General features: G+C 41.9%; 1 protein-coding gene across 1 annotated transcript in view; it reads left to right on the top strand.

Moving 5' to 3' along the window:
• Positions 1 to 12,725, top strand: part of ca10a (carbonic anhydrase 10 (inactive)a) — a 211,321-nt gene that overhangs the window by 197,867 nt on the left and 729 nt on the right. The gene's annotated exons all lie outside the window — the stretch shown is intronic.

The raw sequence follows: 12,725 nt of genomic DNA, 5'->3' as shown, positions 1-12,725 counted from the left end.
TAGTGGTTCTCCAACTTCTTGAGTTCCAGCAGCTCCTGCAGGTCCATGGAAGGCTCCGGGAACCTGGTCAGCGTCACCATCCGATCCAGGGTACCCAGCTGCGCCTTCAACGTGGTGTTTTTCAGCCTGAATCTCGTGCAGTGGAAAATCAGGCCCTCTCTCGTCAGCTGGAATTGCGAGCCGTGATACTTCGAAAGCAAAAGTCTTTTGACGTCCGTAAGGATCCTCTTTCGACGGCCCGGATCCTTCTCTGGCGTCTCGAGCAGGAACTTGCATTCGCTCATACTCACTTTCTTGTTCTTCTTGAGAATCGTTCTCCTCTGTTCTTGGTCTCTTTGCAGTGAGTTTCTTCTGTATGGCAAAGTGTCTCTGTTGTTGTTTTCGTCTGTCCATCTCCGACGTGGCAGTCCGAACCTTCCCTTTTTATAGTGTGTGTGCCCCCTCCCTTTCTTATATAAGACCTGTGTCAGCAGTTATATAAATGTCCTACTTTGCGGTTGGGACATTCCGTGGTTGCTACTCCTCCTTCATTCTAACTCAACCTCAATAACAACTATACTGCCAGTAACTACCACGTGGCACTGTTAATAACGCTGTACGGCCGACGGCCGTTGTAACAGCGTACAATGCCACGTGGTAGTTACTTGTATATTATGTACATGTGAGATAGAAGGTGGGGCGCTGTGGAGCCGCGATCCAAGATGGCTGCTTAGGCTTTTGTCTCTGTACAACCCTGCAAGAAAACTATTTGGTGACCCAATATATATTTTTTGCATCACCGGAAAAATATGTCTAAAGCCAACCCAGTTAAAGACTGTGAAATATTTACCAGAAAACGCGCCCTTCAGAAGTTAAAAAGTGTCGCGGCGAACGATCAAAACGACGAGGCCGACGCTGATATGTCGGAACTAGCGACGGTGCTTGTGGAGCTAAAATCACTTCGGACTGAAGTCCGCGCTGAATTCTGAGGATTTGGATCCAAGCTTGATAATATTAACAAACGTCTGGAGGAAATGACCACCTCAGTCGCTGCTTTGGAAAGCAATGTGACGGAAGTTAAAAAAAATGTGGCCTCTAATGCCACTCGAATGGAGGAAGCTGAAAACCGGATTGTGTCAGCAGAAGAGCAGCTGGAAAAAAGTAAGATCGACCTATCCCAAGCCATGAAACGCATTTCTTTTCTCGAATCAAAGATAGATGATCTGGAAAATCGCAGTAGACGAAATAATTTACGACTGATTGGATTTCGGGAGGGCGCAGAGGGAAGCCATTCGTTGCTGGAATATATTCGGGAGATGCTCCCGTGCTGGCTAAAGCTGGATGCTAATCAAGCGCTCATGCTGGAGAGAGCCAACCGGACCCTGGCCCCCCCCTCGATCGGGTCGGACCCGGCCGATCATCATCCGATTCTTACTATATCAAGATCGGGAACTAATGCTTCGACATCTCTCACGACGGTGACAAGCTTTTTTTCACGGAGGACCTCTCGGCGGAAACCATGAGACAACGGTACGATTTCAATGACATAAAAAAAGTCTTCGTTGACAAGGGTACATTCCGTGGATTTACATACAACCCCTGTAAGATGACGGTCCTCCACAGAGGAAAAGTTATTTTTTTCTCGTCACCAAAAGCTGCAGAGGAGTTCCATCGTGAAAATAGATGCGATGATAAACAATAACACTGCGTTGAGCAAGGCCTTAGTGGAACTGGTGGAACATTTTATTATTATTATTATTTTTTTTAGGTACTTAAATACATATCACTTGAAAATCGTTCCAACTTATGTTTCACAATCTATATATTTATTGTCTATTAATATCTTTGGGTTAATTGTATATTCAATACTACAATATGCAGGGTTGCATGACACATTTCTTTTGAATTTATTTATTATTATTATTTTTTTTTTTGTAACTCTAGGGTCGGGCTACCATAGCTTTAGCTGCTCCTCCTCATGGTGGATCCGTTTTCCCCCCATAATTTAGTTTAGAATAAGGGTGGGGATTTAAATGTTAAATTTGTGTCTTTATTTATTTTATTTTTTTGGTTTGTACGTGTGTTATTTTGTGTGTATGTGTGTCAGGCTACTTCATTTGTATGTAAAATGTTCTCTATATTGTTGCAAACACTATGTATGGGAAAAGAAATCTAACTAGCCTTAGAAATATATTGGTGACAAGCTGGAATGTTAGAGGATTGCGACAAATAAGCAAATTAAAACAAATCATGAATAGGGTGAAGCAGATTAAATTATTATTTGGATCCATAAGGATATACCATTTCAATTGGAAAAAACAATATCAGACCGGGAAGGTAGATATGTTATTGTTCAGGACAAAGTACTTTCACTTAAATTGAACTTGGCATGCTTATATGGCCCTAATGAGGATAACCCTAAATTCTTTGAAGATTTTTTTCTGACTATGTCTACACTACCTGGAAGTTTTATCATTGGGGGAGACTTCAACTGTACTTTGAACCCCATAATTGATCGCTCTACAGGCCTTGACACCACTAAGACTCAGACTAGGAAATTAATCAAACAATACATGGATGATTTAAACTTGGTTGATATATGGAGGGAACGGAATCCTGAAAAAAAAGAATACTCATGTCATCCAGCCGCATTTAAGTCTTGATTATTTTCTTGTTTCTCGGGGTCTTATATCCAACATTAAGGATTGCTGGTATGATGGTATTTTACTCAGTGACCACGCCACTATCTCACTAACTGTGCACATTGAGAATTTTTGTGATAATCCACCGAATTGGCACCTGCAAGTGATATGGCTGCAAAATGCTGATTTTGTCAAACATGTAGGAAGTAAGATTGATACCTATTTTGAATTGAATACTCATGAAACTTCGGCTGGTATACGATGGGAGGCATTTAAAGCCTACATCAGAGGAGAAATTATCAGCTATACGGGTTTTAAGATGAGACAGAAAAGAATAGTGATGGATGGTTTAGAAAAACACATTAAAGAGCTGGAAACTAATCTCAATATGAACGATGATCCTGCTCAAGAAAGAGACCTGTTCCTTCTCAGAGCTGAATATAATAAATTGTCAGCTGATAGAGTGGCTAATAGTCTTTTGTGGTTGAGAAGGGCCTATTATGATCAAGGTGAGAAGGCGGGTAAATTGTTATCTTGGCAAGTTAAAGAGGGGCATTCTGAAAGAGCTATTAAGAGCATTACAACCTCATTGGGAAATATATCTATGGACCCATTGGAAATTAATGATACCTTTAGAGAATATTACCAATCTCTGTATAAGTCTGACATGTCTAAAACACTAGAAGAACAAAATGAATTCCTGGATCAATATCAGTTTAAAATATTACCAGATGATCTTAAAAAAGATCTTGATAGCGATTTAAATATTGAAGAAATTTCAGAAGCTATTCAAAGCACAAAAAGGGGTAAAACTGGTGGAAATGATGGACTGCCCATTGAATTTTATAAAACTTTTAAGGACAAGTTACTTACCCCTTTATTGAATATGTATAATGGCTCGTTTCAAAGTGGGATACTCCCACCCTCCTGATGCCTGGTGATTATAACACTCATTTTGAAACTGGGAAGCCCCCAATGGAATGTTCATCTTTTAGACCAATAAGTTTAATGAGCTGTGATACTAAAATATTGTGCAAATTATTGGCCAAGAGGTTGGAAAAACACATACCACATCTGGTACATCATGATCAAAACGGTTTTGTGCAGAAGCGTCAGGGATTTCATAATATACGACGAGTCTTGAATATAATACATGAAAAGTATAATACAAAAGATATGGCATTGCTGTCACTAGATGCCCGGCAGGCCTTTGATAGAATAGAATGGCCATATCTATTTAGCTTACTGCCAAGATATGGACTTGGTGCTAATTTTCTCAGATGGGTAAAACTGCTATATACTGGCCCGATGGCTAGTATATTAACAAATAACCTTGCTTCAAAGCCAATTACTTGAGAACGATCTACTAGACAGGGATGCCCTCTATCACCTATGTTGTTCATTCTTGCCATAGAACCCCTTGCGATGACGGTTAGAACGCATACAAGTATAGAAGGTTATTAATTTAGGGGGGCAGGAACACAAAATTTCATTATATGCCGATGATGTCATTCTTTTTTTACCAAACTTATGCAATAGCATTCCAAGTCTTATTAGCTATATAGACGTATTTGGAAAATTATCTGGTTATGATATTAATTACTCAAAATCATCAATACTATTTCTAAACAAGGAAGAAAGGTCAAACCCAACCGTAATAACCCTTTTTATTAATGCAAAAGGAGGATTTCTTTATCTCGGAGTGCAAATAACACCTTCAATTAAAACAGTGGTCCCTTCTAACTACGACCCTTTGATTGCAGAGATGAAGGAAACGCTGGATCGTTGGATGACTTTACCTATATCAATAATTGGACGGATTCATTTGAAAAATGAATATACTACCAAAGTTTTTATATCTATTTCAGTCAATTCCACTGCAACTGTCAAATGCATTCTTTAATAAGGTTAACAATACCTTTCGCACATTTATTTGGAGTGGTAAAAAACCACGGTTGAGATTGCGACTAATCTACCTCCCATATGAACGAGGAGGACAACGACTTCCGAATTTAAAATGGTATTATTGGGCTGCTCAATTGCGATCTATGGTGTTTTATTTTACAAATGAGATGAATCCATCATGGCTGTCGATCGAACAAGCCTCAGTGTCACATCCCCTAAAGCTCTATCTATATTCAGCAAACTTTAAAACCCTAAAAAAGGAGACTAAAAACCCGTTTGTGAAAAACTCTATAGATGTCTGGTATAAAGCACATCACCATATTAAGGACACCCCTCTAATTTCACGCTTTACCCCTTTGAGGGGTAACTTAAATTTTCTGCCTGGAAGGGTAGATGGGGGTTTTAAGTTGTGGGCAGAAAAGGGTATTGGAAGTGTGGGTGATTTATATAATAACGGTATATTGCTTACATTTGAAGAACTTGTACATAAATATCAAATTCCTAAAAAACATTTCTTTAAATATCTGCAACTCAAAACATTTCATATTTGCAAAATCCAAAACGATTAACATTGAACCTCCCCTTTCAAATCTGGAACGTCTGACACTTTCACATAGTGAGGATAAAGGTTTAATTTCTGTGTATTACAACCTTTTGGTAACCCATGATGATGAATCCTCTATTGATAGATTACAGGCATGGAACTCTGACTTTGAGGAGGCTGTAATAGAGGAAGAATGGCACAGGGCATGCCTTAAAGCCCAGAAACAAACTGTCAATACAAGAATGAGACTATTACAGTATAAATGGCTGATACATTACACCTGTAAAACTGAATACCTGGTCTCGTGATATACCAGACACCTGCATCAAATGTGTAGAAGGACGGGGCTCCCTCTTTCATTGCGTTTGGGAATGCCTGAAAGTGCAAAAGTATTGGAGAGGAGTAGGACAGACTTTGTCAACTATAGTTGGAATTAACATACCCCATGTTGTGAAACTTTTTGTGCTGGGCATCTACCCCAAAGACTTTGTCGCTTGCACAAAAATTACTACTTTGATTGACTTTGGATTACTACAGGCCAGAAGCCTTATTGCATTATACTGGAAAAAAATGGACGCACCTTCACTGAATCTCTGGATAAAAGAATTGACAAATAACATGGCAATTGAAAAACTTACGTATGTCATTAGAGGGAGCGCAGAGGAGTTTGAGGAAATGTGGAAACCTTTGCAGAATTTTGTGGGCCAGTGGGCCGCTCAACCACCTACTGTTCTATAACATAATGTGAAGCTGCCTGTTTTATTTTATTTCATTTATTTGTTATTATTATTATTATTATTTTATTCATTTATTATTATTATTATTATTATTTCTGTTTTTGTTTTCTGTTATTGTTGCTGTCATGTGTATAATGTGTGAAAAGCAATAAAAATATTGAAAAAAACCCCCATGTGAAATAGAAAAAACGCAAATTGAATCGTAATCGCAATATTGGTCTAAATAATCGCAATTTTTTTTATTTATTTTTTTTTCAAAATTGTGCAGCCCCAGTGCATGGTCTGTTAAAAATAGGATTGCCATTATGGTATGACCTTCCAAAACTGTATTTCCAGTGTGGCTGCAAAACTAACTTACAACATACTCAAAAAAACAAACAAACAAAAAAAAGCCATTCATTTTATGTTCCGTTGTCTTGTATGTTCCACTCTTTGATTATTTCATGATATGCATTTCACATCTTATAAGACTATACTGCAGGTATGTATGTATCCGCCATGTTCATCCGCTGCTGAATGACTTAATAAAATACAATACAATACAATTTTATTTATATAGAAAATAAACGATTGTGCATTTTGAGTGACAATGATGACATTTCTAAAGCGGTCCACTTCACACGGTATAAGACTCAGCCAACATCTCATGGTTCACCTACCTAGCATGCGTATTAACAATTTGTTGTTCATCTCTTTAATCACTTTTTGAAAATTGATTTATTTTTATGCATGGCACCTTGTTTTTTTCCCTCGTGTGTTTTTTCCCTTTAACCCTGTTTTATTTTATTTTATTTTATTTTTACCTCATCTCAGCAATGGACATACAATTTGCGGTGGTTTTACTGCTGTTGGGGGCTGTTTTTTGCGCAATCGTGTCCGGAGATGAAACGCGGAGCTACGGATCTATCGTGCACTCAAGAGATAAGCTGTTAGCACTCCGTGCTAACCCCGCGTCGGCTCCCGGAGCGAGACCCGATATCCCCCGCGAGCTGAGGAGGAAGAGGATGATGGGGATGTCGTGCGGGGAGCTAAACGCCAGGCAAGTAGGAGACAATACAACCCCGTCCTCCTGTCCGTTATTATGGGGAATGTTAGATCCAATAAAATGGACGAGCTAACAGCGCTAACTCGGCACAAGAGGATTGCCTGGGAGGCTAGCTTGCTGGTGTTCACGGAGTCGTGGCTAACAGAGCTAACGCCGGACGCCGTCGTGGAATTGGACGGCTTCCAAATACGACGCGCGGACAGGACACTGGAGAGCGGCAAGAGGAAAGGGGAGGGCTGGCTGTGTTTGTTAATGATAGATGGTGTAACCCTGGGCACATAACTGTTAAGGATCAACTTTGCAGTCGGGACATTGAGCTGATAGCTGTTAGCATGCGTCCGTTCTATTTACCGCGAGAGTTCAGTTATGTGATCGCGGTGGCGGCGTACGTGCCACCCTCTGCAAACAGTGAGACAGCCTGTGACGTACTGACTGCAGCTGTGAGCAGGCTACAAACACAGCACCCAAATGCCCTGCTCCTTATCTCTGGTGACTTCAATCATGCTTCTCCTTCCTCCTCTCTGCCTTCATTCACACAATATGTAACCTGCCACACCAGAGACAATAAAATATTGGACCTTTTCTATGCCAACACCAAGGAGGCGTACACATCATTGCCCCTACCCCTGCTGGGCAAAGCTGACCACAACTTGGTTGCTCTCCTGCCTGTGTACAAACCTCTGGTCCGCAGGCAGCCAGCTGTGACACGCACAGTTCAGCGATGATCCGGAGAAGCCGAGGAGGCCTTAATGGACTGTGTGGGAGGCATTCAGCGAAGCTCACGGTGAGGACATTAATGGTCTAACAGACACAATTACAGACTATATTAACTTCTGCATGGAGAACACCATTCCCACCAGGACTGTAAGATGTTTCTCCAACAACAAACCCTGGATCACACCGGACATTAAAGCTCTCCTGAAGGAGAAAAAGAGGGCTTTTGTGTCAGGCGACAAGGACGAGCTGAAGAGAGTGCAGCGTCAGCTGAGAAGGAGGATCCGAGAGGGGGAAAAGTCCTACAGGATGCGGATGGAGGAACAACTGCAGCGGAACAATGCCAGGGATGTCTGGAGGGGTCTGAAGACCATCTCAGGCCACGGACAACCAGGTAAGACCCAGAAGGGGGGGGGGCTTCAGTGGGCAAATGAGTTGAACCTATTTTTCAATAGGTTTGATCAAATGCCTGACCCTGCTCAGGCTCCCCTGCTGCAGCCCCCACCAACCCCTCCTGCCACTGTGAACGAGACCCTCTCTCCCCCTCTCTCTCCCCTCTGTCTCTCCACAGGCTCCAGTTCCCAGCCTCATCAGACAACCACCACTTCCTCCTGCTCAGCCTTGTTCCTCACAACATCTCAGGTGAAGAACCAGCTGAGGAAGATGAAGGCGAGGAAGGCAGCAGGCCCAGATGGGATTTGCTCCCAGCTCCTCAAATCCTGCGCAGACCAGCTGTGTGGAATCGTCCAGCACATGTTCAACCTGAGCCTGAAGCTGGGCAGAGTCCCCCAGCTGTGGAAAACATCCTGCCTGGTTCCGGTTCCAAAGACACCCCATCCGAAGGAGGTCAACAACTTCAGACCAGTGGCGCTGACGTCTCATCTGATGAAGACCCTGGAGAGACTGGTCCTCGTCCATCTGCGCCCCCTGGTCAGCTCCTCAATGGACCCACTCCAGTTCGCATACCAGCCTGGCATCAGTGTGGATGATGCCATCATCTACCTGCTCCACACTTCACTCTCCCACCTGGAGAAGGCGGGGCACGGTGAGGATCATGTTCTTTGATTTCTCAAGTGCTTTCAACACCATCCAGCCCGCCTTATTGGGAGACAAGCTGGAGCAGGCGGGAGTGGCCCACCACCTCATCACATGGATCCACGACTCCCTCACAAACCGGCCACAGTACGTGAGGACACAGGACTGTGTGTCTGACGTGCTCCTCTGCAGCACGGGAGCGCCGCAGGGAACTGTTCTGGCTCCCTTCCTGTTCACCCTCTACACCTCGGACTACAAATACAATTCCACAACCTGTCACCTGCAGAAGTTCTCTGATGACTCTGCGATTGTCGGCCTCATCACTGACGGAGACGATCGGGAGTACAGAGGGGTTATGCAGGGGTTCGTGGACTGGTGTCAGCAGAACCGCCTCCAAATCAACGCTGGGAAATCCAAAGAGCTGGTGGTGGATTTCCGCAAGCGTCGGCACTCTCCACCTGCACTAGTGAATATCCAGGGAACAGACGTTGAGAGGGTCTCAACTTACAAGTACCTAGGTGTTCATCTGAACAATAAACTGGACTGGAGCGACAACACTATAGGAAGGGTCAGAGCAGACTCCTCCTACTCAGGAGGCTGAGGTCCTTTGGCGTTCGGGAAACACTCCTCAGGAACTTCTATGACTCTGTGGTTTCATCAGTCATCTTCTATGGAGTGGTCTCCTGGGCAGGAGGCATCTCGGGCCGGGACAAAAAGAGACTGGACAAACTAGTGAGGAGGGCCAGCTCTGTCCTGGGCTGCTCCCTGGACTCTGTGGACTCAGTGGGGGGCAGGAGGATGACGGCAAAACTGTCATCAATGCTGGACAACCCAGCCTACCCACTCAATGACATTCTGAGAACACTCCACAGTTCCTTCAGTGATAGACTGTTACACCCTCGCTGTACCAAAGAGAGATTTCGCCGCTCCTTCCTGCCGACTGCTGTCAGACTTTTTAACAAGAACATTGGGTCAAACGGGAGGGCATTAGTGCAATTGTGCAGTCCTAGGATGCAATATATACTACTACTGTACTTTCAGCCAATGGTGTACTTAAATATTGACCAATGATGTATTTTGTTTACCATTACAGTATTCTTATAACAGTACTTCTATCACTGCAGCATTTCTACCATTGCAGGACGTTCACTATTACAGTACTTTTATCATTGCAGTATTTTTCTATCGTTGCAGTACTTTTACTATTACAGTACTTTTACCATTGCAGTATATTTTATCATTGCAGTACTTTTTACCATTACAGTACTTTTATCATTGCAGTATTTTCTATCATGCAGTACTTTTCTATAATTTCAGTACTCTTACCATTACAGTACTTTTATCATTGCAACATTTTTATGATTGCAGTATTTTCAATCATTCAGTAGTTTTTATCATTACAGCGTTTCCCCCGCTGTATAATGGACAGGCATTAGGAGTGTTTCCTTACACTTAGATACGTTTATACTGTGTATATTTGCATGCTTTTTATGAATGTCTGCTGCTAATGTTATACATTAACTTCTACATTACGCCGCCGACTCTGTGATCTATATCTTTGCTGCTGTAACACCTCAAATTTCCCCATTGTGGGACTAATAAAGGACATCTTATCTTATCTTATCTTATCTTGTTTCGGGGAAAATCTTTTTAAATGAAATTTGTTGAAAAAACTGGGTTGTTAAAAATATTTTTTTGTTGAATTTAAATAAGATGAAGTTCCCAATATTTGGCACCAGCTCAAATTAAACAATAAGTCAAAATCATTGTTCAATCCCTTAAAATAGAAAGAGTAAATGAATTAAAATTTATTGGTCCTGTTATTGATGAAAACTATGCTGAGAAGCGCCAACAGAAAATGTTAAGTGTATATTATGTGCAACTATTGGGATCCTTTATAAAACTAAGGATCTCCTAAAAAATTAATCGTACATTATACTGTTCATTATTACTGCCCTCTGTGACTTATTGTGCAGAGATATGGTGAAATACATATCTATAAGAAAAATAAAGCCATACCAACATATAATCTTTGCGTATTTGTATTTGTTTTTATTTTTGAAAGTATACAGGGACAGTGCATATTAATCAAACAGTTTTCTGTAAATATGCCAGATTATAGCCAATGGCTAATTTGCATCCGTTGTCCCTGTAATCGGCCTGCCATGCATGTTTTTAGAATGTGGGAGGAAACCGGAGTACCCGGAGGAAACCCACGCAGGCACGGGGAGAACATGCAAACTCCACACAGGATGGCCGGAGCCGGGATTGAACCCACGCCCGATGCTGTCTCTCACTGTGAGGCCATCGTGCTAACCATTCGGCCACCGTGCAAATGATCTAGAACCAACCAATCCATTATTTGTCAAATTAAACACTAAAATTCCACAACTTTGTTGAATGTAAAACAGCACAAGTAATGTAAAAAGCATACAATAACCATCTTTGCCCCAGTATTCAGAAGCGGTTCAAAATCAGAGAGGATGTTGAATAAACAGCCAATTTCCGGTCCTCTTTATGTTTGTGAGAGTGAGACTATTCAATTAGAGTATCGCTAAATGGAATCGGCACATCATTTGTTCGTATTTGTCGATACCATTGTTTTAATGGTGTATCGTATTGATATTGATACTGTTGGAATTTCTAACTTTAAATGTACCAAAGGTTTACCAAAATAGTTCGAATTAATTATCTGACTCCATTAATGGTTAACCAAACACGACCTTCATTCATCCAACAATTATGCGCGCTCGTTTTTGAGAGAAAGATGACCAGGAAGCCGGCAACTTCACACGGGAGAGGATTTATTCTTACCAGGAGATCTAGTACAAAGTCTGAGAGGCCCGGTTACAGCAACCAACAGGAAAAAACGCACCCCACTAAGTTGCCCAGGATCATTTGTACATTTCAGCAAACAAAGCCAAGACTTCTTACTCTTCCCCTATTGGCTATGTGTCATCTGCAGTTAACTTTAGCTTTCTCTTAGTGGACGTCTTCTGCCCGCAAGGTGACGTGTCGGCTCTTCCCACGGTGCGCACCATGGCAGTTGTTTGTGTGCTCCACTGCCCATGAACCACTGGATCTGTTATTCTGCTCTCACGGTCGACCGTGTGACCATCTCACACAACAACAGCCGGGTGGCCTTGATCGAAGTCCGGGACCCTTCGCGTCTGCACACTCAGTTCTCCGACGTGCGGCTCATCCTGCACAAAACATCTGCCACCCATGCATTCCACACAGCCTGGCCTGACCTTTTCTCATGCATTAATTTAAAGCCCAATCAGTATATATCTTTATTGCATTAAACTGAATACATGTCACTTGTAGTCAAGCTTATAAAATCCTTTAATACTAGTAGTGGTATCAGGACAATTCTATTAATAAGTTACGTAAGCTCCAACCGCAAACCAGTATATGTTACTGAACTGGCTTGAGTAAACATAACTATCTGCAATAGCTGCTGCACATTTCTGATCTGTTTATTTCTGCGTGTTAATCACTTACACTTGGTGGATCATCAAAATATTTGCAAGCAACCACAGCTGACATTTTATTCAAGTACAAATACAATAAGATCTGCATTGTGATTTTTTTTTGTAGCGGATGTGGTACGACTTTACCTTTGTCAATTTTTAAAAAAACCTTTGATGTCTTTGATATGTAGACAGTAAAAAAATGTGAACATGTGTCAAGTGCGATATTATTATGATAACTACATTTGAGATTAATGATTAAATCATTTGAAAGTTCCATGGTCAACTACCAGGGATGTAAATATGAAAGGATAATGTAATCATGGCAGTCAATCTAAACAGAGCAAAGGGTAGACTGCTAGGAGCCACCAGCATGACTTTTGTTGTCCCGGCATGAAAGTCCATTGTTTCAGAGGTGTCTCGTTCACACCTCCTTTGTTGCAGCCTTGATCCAATCTTCCTGCATTCCTCTCCTGAGGGTCTTGTCATTAGCATGGTCCAAACTTCGGTTACACTTAAAGGATTTCATACATTTGACTATTAAAGGAATATAAGAGTTTGAGCTTAACATAGTTCATTAGATGTTGCTGCATCCAGTGTATGAAAGTGTGAGACTGTAAAGTGCTGAGCGTGTGACTGGTGGAGCGAAAC

This window comes from Idiotropiscis lumnitzeri, unplaced genomic scaffold, assembly GCF_059441095.1.
Source record: "Idiotropiscis lumnitzeri isolate Australia: NSW breed Sydney's pygmy pipehorse unplaced genomic scaffold, RoL_Ilum_1.0 HiC_scaffold_40, whole genome shotgun sequence".
Classification (NCBI taxonomy): Eukaryota; Metazoa; Chordata; class Actinopteri; order Syngnathiformes; family Syngnathidae; genus Idiotropiscis; species Idiotropiscis lumnitzeri.
The sequence above is the reverse complement of the archived record's forward strand: the minus strand, read 5'-3'. Positions and strand labels throughout refer to the sequence as shown.